This window comes from Podarcis erhardii (assembly GCF_964252035.2).
Source record: "Podarcis erhardii genome assembly, chromosome: 1".
NCBI classification, from domain to species: Eukaryota; Metazoa; Chordata; class Lepidosauria; order Squamata; family Lacertidae; genus Podarcis; species Podarcis erhardii.
Window position 1 is genome coordinate 28760085 of NC_138497.1, and position 14520 is coordinate 28774604.

Here is a 14520-nt window from a genome sequence, read left to right on the forward strand (position 1 = left end):
GTGTATGGAGACATTCTCATTTTATCCTCTGGCATCTCCAGCGAAAGATGTCAAGCAGCTGGCTGAGGACCAGTGGCTGAGACCTTGGAGTGGTACTGCTGGTATAACCATACTTAACTGGGCTAGAAGAACCAGCAGTCCAAATCTCTTGTACAAGGCAGTTTTTCATGTATGAGCTTTCCCCAACATTAAAAAAAAAACACCCAAGAAGAAAAACGAGAAAAGGGCTATAGTTACTTGTTTGCGTCCAACGCTAGTCCTACTCAGAGCAGACTCATTAAAATTAATTGTCATGACTAACTTAGGTCTATTAATTTCAATGGATCTACTCTGAGTAAAACTTTGTTGGAGACAATCTCAAATGGGGGGAATATTACTGTCGCATTCTGGGAATTCCCTTCCAGCAAGGAGGTGAGCTAAGCTGAAACAATGGCTTCAAGGGCTGCGTTCAAGTTCAGTTCCCACAAGGTCTGGGATTGAAGCCTAACTGCTGCCACCAGCCCTGCCACCTATTTCAGTCTCATGATTGGACATGTACACTACTCAAAATGAAAGCGGAACACTTCATTTCCCATTGTTCATTCCCAACTTCTTGGAGTAAGTCCAGTCAATAAGGATTATCACCATCTGGGATTGTAGCCAGTGATTTTGAAGATGCATTCACAAGGTAAGGAACAAGGGGTCTAGTGGAGTGCTACTAAAAGATTTTGCTTAAATTCCATGAATTTAAATTCAATATACTTTACATTGAAAAATGTATAGCATACATGCATAATGTATCAAACCCTACAAGAAAACTCAAAATGCCTGCTTCAGTCAAAACCTAGACCTTCTTTAAAACCAGGAAATGCACTAGTCTCTACCACATCTTTAAAGGTTTTGATTTTGATTTTAAATTTATGTTTAAGTTTATGTTTTATTATTGTTATTTTGCTTTTTTGCAGAAAGCAACTTTCAGTAATCCCATACCTGGAAAAATGCTAGGAAAAATCAAATGACACCTGAAAATTCAAGTAAGTTTATACTGCAGCATTAGCATCTTTTCATGTTCCTTTTTAACTTTATTTTTCCCCATTTATCGGAACCATTATTCAGAAAGCTTTAAGAACATGTGCATGAGAATGTGCTCATCTCCGTACTTCATGGACAAGACTGAGTTAAAGGACAAGTTTCTCATTATCACTGTACACATAAAATATTCAGTAGAGAAGGAAACTGTGCCAGTTGCAAAAATCTCATTCATTAAAATATTCTTTGCATTTCAAATTATTATTTTCCATGCAGCAACTTTAATGAAAACAACACAGACTTTATCAGGAAACAAAAATACTTTTACAGGAAAAATTACATTCAACCATAGTTCATAAAATGATTGGATAGTTTGGTTGGTCATCTTAGAGAACAAACGTCATAGCAGTAGTACTTTAGGTGACCTTAGGCTATATGTTGTCCCCTGAAGCACAGCTCTATGAAATAATCACCTCTTTAATAAGCATTTGATTATTTGTATATCAAGTGTGGAGAACCTTTGGCCCTCCAAGATGTTGTTGAACTACAGCCGCCATCAGCTCCAGCAAGCATGGCCATTGGCTAGGGAGGAAGGGATGCAATGTCTTGAGGACCAAAGGTTCCCCACACCTCATTTATATTTTTGGAGTCAAAATCTGATTCTTGACAGAGAGAAGAGACATTAATGGAAAGTGTCTATACAATAAAGTACCAATGGAATCTTCTCATGTAAGTGGAAAGACTGCAGAGACCGGACTCATCGTTCATAAAACATTAATAATAATCTACTGATTTAATTTTGCTACTTGTGGCCAAAGTGATTTTAAAACCCTTTCCCCTTTGTACATACTTCCTTGCCTCTTATAATCAACCCCCAGAAATCTATTCATCATTTGTATCTCAATGCAAAACACATTATGGGGAAATAATAACCGTTAAAAACATCCTACCATCTTTTGCCTGATCTATATTTGGAAGAAAGAAGTAATCAATCTAGGAATGTTGCTATCACCACCAAACTGAATTCACAGGCTTTCCTGCAAGTATTAATCTTGTCTTATATTGGATAAGTATAATTCAGTAAGTTTAAACTACATATGGTGAAGGGCTGGAGAGAGGCTTCCACAGATTATAACATTATCACGGAGAAAGGATTCATTAGTTATGATAATAATAATAATAGTTATGCGGAATGGATACACAAGTGATTCACACACCCCTGCTTGTTATGCTTCTGGTGTGACAACTGAAGGAGGAAGTTGTGTGTCCGTCCTATGTATGGTCATAAAATGTTTGTATACCCCATGAATATCAACAGAAGAGTGACCAACAAATTTCCTCTCCAGATGTCACATTGGAAGCACAAAATGCAGACATCCAGTGCTCTCATACCCCAAGATCTAGCGCTTTTTTCAGGGGGAACTCACAGAAACTCAGTTCCAGCACCTCTCAGGTGGGCATCATTGCCGTTCTAAGAGAACAAGGGTGGCTGGTGTTCATGGTGAGTTCCGTCAACTATTTTTCTAGGAAAATAGAACTGCATATCCCAATCCATCTGAATGAGGAGTATATCGTTACACATATAATTAGCATGACTCTGAACAGGTACATATGGTGTCTTTCCTAGTCAATGTTAAGTATATAACTGCTAAGAAGAGTCTACTTACAAGAGGAGTAATGTCAAAGAAAGTAAACTTTGAGACGATAGAGTCCCTCTTCTGAAAACCAGAAAATTAATTAATTAATTTGGTGATGTATATCCCACCGGGTCTGAGAGCAGAATAGCAATCACCTTTCCTGTGTGCAGGAGGAGTCATGAGCTCACAGGAATCATCCCTTCTAATACTGCACTGATTGCTCAAGCAATTATATGTGCATATTGGCCAGGAAAGTGTGTGAACTAGTTCATCCATGATGCTTCTGACACCAAACATTAAAGGATGAAGATCTTTTGTTTGAGTCACAAAGCAAATATATTTTCTAAAATTCCAGCAAGAAGCTAAATAGAAGATAGACCCAGCAAAGGTATGCACATCCCCTTTGCTAACATGGATAAAAGCAGTGTGAGAAGGCAAGAGGACAAAGAAAGGCCTGTTCATTTCACATGTGAAATCTATGCTGGCCAGGCCACTGGCAGAGGAAGAGGGGGGCAGGTGGATCTGGCGGCACAATCTCGGTGGGGTGCCATTGCAGCTGCCCACCCACACTGGACGCCATGCCCTGCAGGCAGCATGCCCCACCCCCAGGATGCATGCCACACCCCTGTGGGTGGTGCACCACGCCCCCCGGCCATGCACCACACCCCTACAGGTGGTGCACCACACCCCGGGACATGTGCCAGCCCTGTCCCGGCCTGCTCTCCACCCCATGGTGCCGGAGCATGAAGCTCCGCCACTGGGCCAGGCTCTAAGGCCACATCCATACCATAGGTTTAAAGCAATTGTACCCTATGTTAACAGTCATGGCTTCCCTCAAATAATCCTGGAAACTGAAGTCTGTTAAGGGTGTTGGAAATTGTCCCTGTGAGGGGGGGGGGATCTCCTAACAACTTTCAGCACCCAGTTTTCTTTGGTGTGAGCATCAAAGACAGAACTCCTCTCTGCTGATGGAGGGATACTCTGCCCCATCCTAACTCACTTCAGCTGGTCTCACTCTGTTAGCATTTCCCAACTCTTACCACTCGTATTATTTTTTTCTCATTCAGCATTTCACAAAGATTCTTCTCCTGCACAGCTAAACGGCGTGTTTTCTTTCTTCCCTCCCTGCCCCTTTAAACAAAAACTCAGACGATCTCAATCCAGACTTTAGTCCATGCAGCCAGTTTCTAAGCCAAAATGGGTTCTCAGACCACAGAAATAAAAGAACAATTCAGACACTGACAGACGTTGCATCTTGGTCCGAACACTTTTATCGCTGTTAAAAGTGGAGCAGAACGGCTCAAAAGTTCCAGTAAATTGCACTGGGCATTTGCTTCCAGGTGGGAATATGAATACAATCTGATGTGCTCTCTTCTTCTTGAAGATGCTAATAAGAATGCTGCACAAAACACACACACACATCTGTTCTAAATTATCAAGGCAGGCAGTGCAATTTGGCATCCAAGAAAACAAAAGTAATGCTTCACGGTGACGTAAAAGACATGTTTTTCAAGGAGAAATTGTGACTACTATTTATTTCTAAAAGATACTCTTAAGTATTTTTAATACCACCCTTCAATCATATTCCCTGAAGTGGCTTAGAAAAAAACCCAATACATTAAAATGTAAATACAAAAAATAAATAAATGCTAAAAGATTATAAAAGCAACATAAAACAGTCAGAAGGATTGAAACGACATTGGAAAAGCTGAGGGAAAATGAGAAGAAAATAGGTACCAAGCGAACCTATCTACTGTAGGGGGAGTATTCTACAACTGGGGCGCTATCAGTTTTGTGTAAGTTGAGACAGGGGATTTGTTTGGCCTGACAGGCCAGATGCTAATCTTCTGCCACCTCCACAGGCCAACTCTGACAGGTGAGCAGGACAACCCACCTGTCAATCATCCAATGTCATAATGATGTTCCTTGCAGAACCAGCTTGTTGCTAGGCTCTTTGGACAACAGATTTGCAAGCCCTATGCCAGGTGGCGGCCATCTGCCTTTTAAAAGGTGATTTGACCATGGATCAATCAATGCCTAAAAGCCTTGATAGCTGAACAATGATCTCCCCCTCTCCCTGCCATGCACCTCAGGAGATCCACATCAGCATAGCAACTTGGGAAGATGCCCTACCACTAACCTACTACCATTCCCCCATATCATGGCTGGCTAGTGCACGAGTGGGCATAATGGGATGCTGAGGCAGTTAGGAACAGCATAGTGCTGAACCAATATTTTTGGCCAGCCCCTAACCCCACCCCAGCCATTGGGTGGGGGAGGGGTGAAAGCAGAAAGCCTCCAAAGACAAGAGTCAGGCAAAATTTATTGAAGTTTCCAGCAACTTCTCAGAATACCAGAAGCAGGAAATGTGGCCAAAACTTCCTTATTTACTTATTTTATTGCATTTATATCCCATCTTTTCCTTCATTGAGTTCAAGGTGGTGTACATGGTTCTGTGAGGTAGGTTAGACTGAGAGTGAGTGTGATGGCTTGTGAACGCTCTCCACAAGAAATGCCTCTGCTCACTCAGAGATACATATATACAGTCTTTATTTTACATATGTACAAGCAGCACATTATAATCATGCATCTGAATCCTCCGGCTCAGATTCTGGGAGTGCCTTATGCCCATCCATTCTCCAACAGAAAAGGCGTGGAATTTTCATGTGATGTCTCTGTCCCCTCCTCTTTAACACTCTCCTTTCCTTGGCAGACAGAACAGGCATTGTTTCACTGTCTGTGCCAGAACTTCCTGTGCGGTGTTGAGGCTCTGGTCCAACATCTGTGAGCTGTCCCTGCTCCTGGCTTTCCTTTCTTTCCTCCAGCGCATTTCCTACCCCCCTTCCTCTGCCTGTCTCTGTTCCTCCCCTTCATTCTCCGGCAATACCATGACAGTGAGTGACTGGCCCAAGGTCACACAGTGAGCTTCATGACCATGGAGATTCGAACCCTGGTCTCCCAGGTCCTGGTCTGACCACTCTAACCACTACACAATACTGGACTTCATGAAAGTCACATGAATGTGCCTCCCCAAAAGGAGGGGCAGGTAATCCCCTGAAAAAGAATGCACTCAGTTCACTGTCAGGAAATTACAAATGAGAGAGATGAAGGGGCTGTGTAAGAGCAGACCATAAAAACTGCTGTCTTGCCCAGCCAAGCCAAACTCCTATGGCTTCAGCACTTATCCCAAGCTAGTCAAATCTTGAACACTATTACTGCAAAACTTTAAGGGATGGTGATAATGTAAGTCCACTGTGAGCATACATCTGAAGATGGGTGCTGCTGCTTCCACTCCTCAGTGGTTCACTAGTAGAAACAGGGATGTCGTAATAAACTTCCCAGCTATCATAATTCTATACTAACTAGCATGAGCTTACGATCTGAATCAAATATGTCAGATTTCTTTGGATAAAGTGTGGTATATAAATTGAAATAATCATCAGTGTATCAGGTTTTCCTTGATAATGTTGTTAGGTTTGTTATTCCCTGCAAAGAATAATTTATGTTAAAGCTGTTTTTAGTCTGTCCATAGAGTAGTCCATTTGAAAATTAAAGGAAAAGCCCACAAACACAGAGAGGCATCAACTAAGTACAGCTAGCCTTGCAAGAAATTGCCTGGCCATCTCATTTCTTTCCCAACTTTTGCACAGACCTATCAAGGTAACCTACTTGTGCTTCAGTTTCCCCACTGAAAAAGCATCATTAAGGGACTTGAACAGAAGAGAAAACTATTTTCATTATTCAAGTTTGCTTCAGTTCCCAAGTATTTGTCCTTCTTCTCACTGCATTCCTTGTTTGAAAAAGTTAGAGAACTTGCTATTCTGGTTCAGCTTTTCTTTTCTGTCCTCTCATTTCCTCTAGTCCACGATGACCTTGACCTCCTCTTTCCTTCTGATCCTGCCATTTCCTTTAAGCCTCGCCTTCGTCTTTCATTCCTCTCATTGTGATGCTTTTATTGTCAAGAGCTGAACTTCACACCAAGGCTACCTCAACCCACAGGCTTTGGAACAAAAGATAACATGGGCACTAAAAAGCACCAGGAACAAGAGACAGAATTAGCAGGCAAGACTGCAGTGGAGTGAGAAAAGAAAGTCAACTAAAGTTAGTCCTGTGATCACCCAGGTGAACTTGTCCCTAAGTTTCTCCTGGCCTCAAGAAACCTTTATGATTACAAAAACCATCCTACTTCTTAACTTCCACTTTTCTGCTGAATCTTTCCTTTAAGTTCCCTGGCACAAAATGTACAACATTCCAGATTCTGTAGTGTAAAACATCTATACTGGTAACTTTATAAGGACGCTTAAGAAATTTTGCTGGCTGTGAACCACAAGCTGGTGACCAGACTAAAGCCAACAGTAGGCTTCATGGCTGAGTAACTACTTGAATCCCAGTCTCCCGGTTCTGTGTCCAAAAACACTACCCACTACCTCCCACTACCTTACACTTAATCCTCACATTCCACACTCCAGAATATGTGAGTGCACTGAACTTGAGTGGCAGCTCACAGGTCAAAAGGGTGTTCCTGCAGCTTAGACCCAGGTGTCAAAAAGGATGGCAGCCATAATCAGGCCATCAACAAGGTAAGTAGGCAATGTGCTGGTACAGTAGGACCTTGGACAGCTCTAAACTGACAACATCTTCCAATAAGAAGAAGTTGCCCTATCTACCTCTCAATGGTTCCTTCTCCTTTCTGGGAAATAAGTCAGAAAGATTCATCTGGCCTGTAGCCAGATGCATTGTGGGTGCATTGTGTGTGTTCAGGAATGGGCACCGGGAGACATAGGGCCTTCATGGTGAATGTGACAGTTCCTCAGGAGAACCCAGATCAGGAGTCTCTGGCTTAGTGGCAGGGCCCATGTCTAGTGGGTCTTCTGCTTGTTCTGCTGGCCCTCCTCCTGATCTAGTCTGAACAAGCCAGGTACCAACATCAACCAAAGTTTCATAGTGCCTATGAAGCAGGAAAGGGATTAATTGAAAGAGTATTTGTATAATATACCTGTTTTCTTTTGGACAACTCAAATCCAGCTAAACCATTAAAACTTAAAACAACAACCTGGAATTGACATAGAGGGAAAGCAGCCAAGCAGATCAGGAACTGTAAAAGAAGTGCTGTTTAATTACAATTTAATCAAAGGTGTTTTGTTTGTTGCTTATTAAAATTAAGCCAGTTTATTGCCAGGGACAGGTGGAGAAGAGGAAGTTAAAACAACCCATCTGCCTTTGTAAATGAATATTAAAAAAAAAAAAAAATTCATGGAGACATTACTGAATCATTGCTTTAAAAAACAGGATAGGTAAATCAGGTCCTCATTTGTTAGTGTCCACTATAGGCTGGGGTCTCTGACTGGCACCATAGCTATGAAGTGGGATAGGTACAGAGTAGAGTAGGGTGGTATTTTTATTGTTAGAATTATAATTCCATTTTGGCTACAATGGAGTAAACAGGGGCTGTCTGCAAAAAATGGTGTTGTTCATTGGAAGGTGCCAAAAGTTGCATAAAACATATGGGAGATAACAGCTCTCTTTAGGCATGAAAAAACTCATAGTGTGTAGGATTCCTGATTTTGGAGGAGCTTGTAAGGGCTGCCTCTCCCCTTATGAACTGACCCGGAGCCTGCAATCATGGAGGCCCTTCTTCGTGTGCCACTGCCACAAGAGGCCTGGAGAGCAGCAAGACGAGAATGGGCCTTTTCTGAGGTGGCTCCCCATTTGTGGAATGTTCTCCCCAGGGAAGAACCCCACTTGGTACCCTCATTACATATCTTTAGGCACCAGGCGAAAATGTTTCTCTATAACCAGGCCTTTGGATGATTTAACCTTCAATGGCCTTTTAAATGTGTTTGTGGGAGGGGGTGTTACAGGTTTTACCATGTATTTTGTGTTCTCATTTTTTATTTTTATGCTGTGAACCACCTTCTGACCTTCGAATGAAGGGCGCTATACAAATTTAATAAATAATAATAAATAAGAGTTTGGATTTGATATCCCGCTTTATCACTACCCTAAGGAGTCTCAAAGCGGCTAACAATCTCCTTTCCCTTCCTCCCCCACAACAAACACTCTGTGAGGTGACTGAGGTTGAGAGACTTCAGAGAAGTGTGACTAGCCCAAGGTCACCCAGCAGCTGCATGTGGAGGAGCAGGGAATCGAATCCGGTTCACCAGATTATGAGTCCACTGCTCTTAACCACTACACCACACTGGCTCTCCCAGTGTAGTACATACAGGAAAATCTACTTACAAACCCCTTTCAGATCTTACTGGTCAACATAGTAAGGTCAGTGTGAGGCCTGGGCCAGCACACACAGCCCTGCCCCTCCTCAGGGCCAGCTCAGCCATTAGGCAAGGTGAAGCAGCCAACTTGGGCGGTGAAAGCCAAAGATCTGACACCCCCATGGGCGCTCTGCCATCACAGGAGAAACGGTGCCAGTTTTCATCAAGATCTCACCAGAAACCTCCATGGTCATCGCCACAGGTAAGGGAGGCTTTGGTGTTGTGGCGTGGCACATTCTTGTTCCGTGTCAGGCGGAGAAACAGGATGTGCTGCCCCTTCGCCTCCTACATGCTTAGATTATTGTGGGCAAAGTATGCACACTCAAGAAGACTTCTCCCATAATTTTGAACAGTTGGCCCACTACCCTCAGTTCTTGACTACTGAATTCAGAGCTCAGTTGTTTCCCAAATCCTGCAGCGAGATCATGAACCTAGGACAGAGCGCTCTCCAACAACTGACCCTCTTCCTTTTAAACAAAAGCATATTGTTCCATCCGAATGGCTTTGTGTTTTCTGAAGCCTTTCTTTGAGCAAAGGAAATGCTGACATGTGTGTCTAAGCTCCTTCTGTCACCACTGCATGTCATCTGGGCTGGGCTGGGATTGCAGCTGGCACTGTTCTTTCTGCAGGCAGTGGGTCTGGAAAGCACAAAGTTATTGCTCAAGCTGCCAAGCCCTCTGGCCAGCTGTTTATTGTTTTTGTGTGTGTGCTCGCGCACACACACGCACATCCGTGGAGGGGTGTGTGTTTGTGTCTTCAGAATATTTGTTATTATTCCATTTGACCAGAAAACTGAAACAGAAGTAACCTGACAGAAAAATGTAGCAATATTAGTACCCGGAGGTTCTCTGAGCTGAACTGTCATGCACAATTTCCCCCCTGCGCAATGATCCACATAGGCTGCTTCTCCATCTCTGCCATAACACCCCCCATCATCACATAAGGTTTGCACTGAACAGCATGAAAACGTCATAAGACGATCTGCAGGTGAACTGGTAATAATTAATCTCACATTGCTAAAGTAGGAAGAAATGTATCCGTGGAAACAGGATGAATGACATCACCGGTTCCCACAATGCCTATAATGTAACGTTACATGGCCATGTGTGCTGACAATTCATGTTATCCTTTCCCCTTAAAAGAAGTGTGTGGGGGGGAATAGTTCACATTGACAATGCACAGAACTGCATCACATGCTATGTGGTCAGTGTATCAGTCATGTTTCCCTACCACATGAACAGATTTCCCCCTTCCTTGTTCATTCTCTCTCTCTCCCCCACCCCACCCCTCTTTTCCTCAATTATGGGAACCTACACAAATGCGATTGTTAAACTCCTGATGGCAAGGAGCAAAAGAGAAAAAAAGAATTATTTATTCAAATTATGCCTGGAAAACCAAAGATTCAAGAACACATAAAATGGGACTTATTTTTAGAGTGAGATAGAATTATTGACATATGCCATATAAGTGGGTTGTGGGATGGTTACAAAATTCTCTTCATCCAAGTATCTCCCTGGTTTTTTTGTTTTGTTCTGGATGAGCTGCTCTTGTTTCTGAAGTGAAACCAAAGCATCAGAAATACTCTTATTGTTCTGCTTCTTTCTGTTTCCAGATTTTGCACAGTACACTTTTTGCAGTTGCTGTAGCTAATTTTAGAGCCCATGTGCTGGAGTAGTGATGAGTACTGTATTTTTTAATTTCTGGTTTTAATTAGATTAGGTTGAATCTAACATTGCATGAATGGAACATGCATCAGTGGGTTGGGGAGAAACCCAGACCAGATTCTGGTATGCGGGCATGGGGTAAGGAAGGCCTGCTGTGTGAGCAGGTGTTTTCTGGTTGTAGCAAGCTGTACCTGATCCCTGATCCCTTTTTCTTGAGTGGAGATGACAGTGCCCTTTGCATGCACAGCACAAGTTTTACCAATGAGCTACAGTCCCTGGCCTTGGTGTTGTTGTTTCTATATTTATATTTCTTACGTCATGGGTCCCAAGGTGCCACGGATGTGGTTCTCAGGTGGCGTGATCCATTCAGGCACTGCCAAGACCCAAACCTACTAAGATTTGCAAAGGTGGTGTTCTCATGCACATATGTCCTGTGAACGTGCATACAATCTACATTTGCAGAAGTTTCTCAGTGCATCTGGGAAGAGGTGACTGTATGTACATGTGCTACCCAATCATGTTTGTGTTTCAGTTTAGCTTTCATAAATTTGATGCACACATTCTAACCCCGGAGTGACAAGCTACAATCAGCTCTTGATTTCATCAACTTGTCATGCTTTAATTATTCCTCTTGGCAGATCTTTCAACATATGCTACAGCACCATCTTCTAAAACAGGCGTTCCCCCAATGCTGTTTTATTAACTCTGTCTTTTAATTTATTTTGGGCTTCTTATAAGATGCAGTCAATGTGTCTGAAGAGAGGCTGTCAGTCTCTGATCCACATGGCTGGGAAGCATTTGAGGGCTCATTTAAGTCCCACAAAATGAGTAAAAGATGAAAAATTAATCAGTGAAAACACCAGCTATGAAAAAGCACCATTAGGGATCTTCTCAAACTGCCCACAACACTGACGGAAATTCAAAGTTAAGGTCACTTCATTGACTCTAATACAGACGCCATAAAGAGCAGAGGGAGTTTAAAGAGACTAGAATCTAGCCAATTCCCTGAAAACGACGCTTGGAATAGACTAAAATGTTATCAGTTCTGAACAGATGCCATTAGTCAAGACTAGACTGGTTTGCCCATTTTCCTTTCATCAATACTGTACTGAGGGTAGGGCTGAAAGTCTATGCACCTAACTGGACCATGTAATTCATGATATGGGACATGTAAACCATTTGTATGATTGCAACCCAGTTTTTCCCTTTCAAGATTAAAGTAACACAGAAATCTAGCCTGATGATACATGCCTCATTATTTTGTATACATCATGGTACAAGTAAAGCCAACTGGTTCACTGTGCCAGAAGGGATATTTATAGTACAAAGGTCCTGCTGAACTCATTGTATCCCTAGGTAAGTGCATATAAAGTTGTATGCATACACGTTACATTCTGTTTCTTGAATATCCCCAAAACCTTCCTTAAAATGGGGCAGCCCACATACAACCCTAGTGATGGATTGAAAGGTAACAGAAGTATCTGGTGTGCCATACTCAAAATCAAGCTATTTTGCATTTCATATTCCTTCATAAATACCATTCTATCATGCCACCCATGACAAATGCAGATTAGAATCCCCATGGATTAAAAACACACACACACAAGGGAAAATAGCCATCCTTTCCTTGTTTCTTATGATTATGATTATTCACATCACCCTTTTCAAATTGAGGGATGACTCATATATATTTTAAAATGTAGCAAATAAATGTAATAAGATTTTCAAAGTGGCAAACAAGCTTTATACTAAAGCAACCGTAAAAACACAAAGCCCATTGAAATAAACAACCAAGCCGCTAATAAAAGCAAAGGTACATGCATCAGCACCATAACCCTAAAATCATGCTCAAAAGCCGAGAGGGTGTATATGTTTGTGATATTGCACCAGAAACAGGTCTTTGATAATAGATGCAGGGTGGACTTAAATCCTTTATTCTTGACAACTGACACTTCTTCAGTTTTCACAAACCTCGTCAGTGTCACATCTGAAGCAATAAGATGAATGGCGAAGTCCATGGATCAGTCTACATTCTGCCTAGCAACTCCACTGTGATCTGTTTGGTGGAATCAGTTCCCCCAATGACTAGTCACAGTTCTATACATACACATCTCTCTTCCCTAGCTCTCTTATTTGGTCCCAAAGGTCTCTCTGCTAAATCTCATCTTTAGGATCTACAACAGCCTAGGCATTATCAGATGAAATAGCCATCATAATCTCATGCTCTTCTGTGTTTTGGCTAATTCCTTTACAAATAACCTTGAGTCTTCTGTATGTCCTCTCCTCATATCTTAGGAGAGAATCTCACTTTCCCCTTCAATCCCTCCCCCACAAATATTATCTTTTGCTGTCTTCTGGGTGGTTATGTTTAATCTCAGGATTAAGCAGAAGCCCGTAGTTTGCCTTGAACAGCTTATCAGCTTCCAAGAGACATTTACAAGGAGAGAAAGGCTCTGGTTTTGATAGCAGTAATTGTATTTAGCTTGTAAGATACAAGGCTATTTATCTCATGTCTGGGAAATCACAGAGGAGGGAAGAATGGAGAATGCTGGCTGATAAAAAAACAACTAAATAGAATTAAAAAAATAAAAAAGGAAGTCAAGAAGAAAAGAAACAACTTCCCCACGACACCCCCAAGTGGGAAGATGCTCTAAGAAATGGACTAACCATTGTATAAAATACAACTCTTTTGGAAAAAGAGATAAAAGAGGAAGGCATGAGGTGAACAAGAGCTGGACGAAAAAGGAGACATCTTCAAGGAAATTAGAATTCAGTGCAGTTCAAACTCCATGAATCTTTGCTGCCTGGTTTGTAGCAGCATTTGACCCCATTTTTTGAGCTGCGAAGAACAGACACAATGCTGAGGCTTGCTCCCGCTTGCTCCTGGGCACCTGGTCTACAATTGCTAGCTGGAGAGGGGCATGTTTATGTCATTTAGTTTTGCATTTATATCCCACCTGTCTTTCATAAAACTCCACAAATGGGGCAGTGTTCCATCTAGGAACCAACCATGCCTATGTCTGGTCAGTGCCTGGATGGGACATTGTCTCGGAACTTCAACCTCATTGTTGTATCACTTGAGAAGACAGGCAAACTAATGGCAGTGTACTGGAAGAAGCAAAATGAAAAAAAAAAAATCCTTCCAGTAGCACCTTAGAGACCAACTAAGTTTGTTGTTGGTATGATCTTTCGTGTGCACGCACACTTCTTCAGATACACTGGAACAGAAGTCACCAGACCTTTATATATAGTGAGAGAGTGAGGAGGGGTATTACTCAGAAGGGTGGTGGGAATGGGTGATTGGCTGATAGGTGTGGCAAACCTGTTGACGACTGTTAACGACTGCAATTGGTCTTACAGGAAAAAGCAAGGGGTGAGATGGCTAAAAATAGCTTTATCGTGTATAATGAGATAAGAATCCAATGGTCTTAGTTGGTCTCTAAGGGGCTACTGGAAGGAATTTTTTTGTTTTGTTTTGACTACGGCAGACCAACACGGCTACCTACCACGGCTACCGAACTGGAAGAAGCAAAGATCACCAGTGTCAAAGCAATGATTCTTCAACATCAACTTTGTTAGACTGGTCATATTGTGCAGATGCCTGATTATCGTCTTCCAAAGCAACTACAGTGGTACCTCCGGTTGTGGACAGGATCCGTTCTGGAGCTCCGGTTGGATCCTGATGTTTTCGCAACCGGAGGGACCACTTCTGTGCATGCACATGCAGTGAAGCACTTCCAAGTTTGCCGCTTTCACAACCCAAAGTTTATGTTACCCTCTTGGTTGTTTCTATTAAAATCTATGGAGAAGGCAGGGATAGAGGGCGGATTTATGAAAGGAATACAGGCAATATACTCAGCCCAATCTGCCAAATTGGTAATAAACAATAATCTTACAAACACATTCAAAATTGAGAAGGGAACAAGGCAGGGATGCTCT

The 14520-nt window shown here is 42.2% G+C and overlaps 1 protein-coding gene and 1 long non-coding RNA gene across 25 annotated transcripts in view; one reads left to right on the top strand and one right to left on the bottom strand.

Annotated features, from left to right (window-relative positions):
- NRXN3 (neurexin 3) overlaps positions 1-14520 on the bottom strand; it is a 1212171-nt gene that overhangs the window by 152424 nt on the left and 1045227 nt on the right. The window lies entirely within an intron of this gene.
- LOC309345079 lies at positions 4580-6838 on the top strand. Its single transcript, XR_014157996.1, has 2 exons — positions 4580-4655; positions 6507-6838. It is a non-coding gene; the product is annotated as an uncharacterized lncRNA (long non-coding RNA).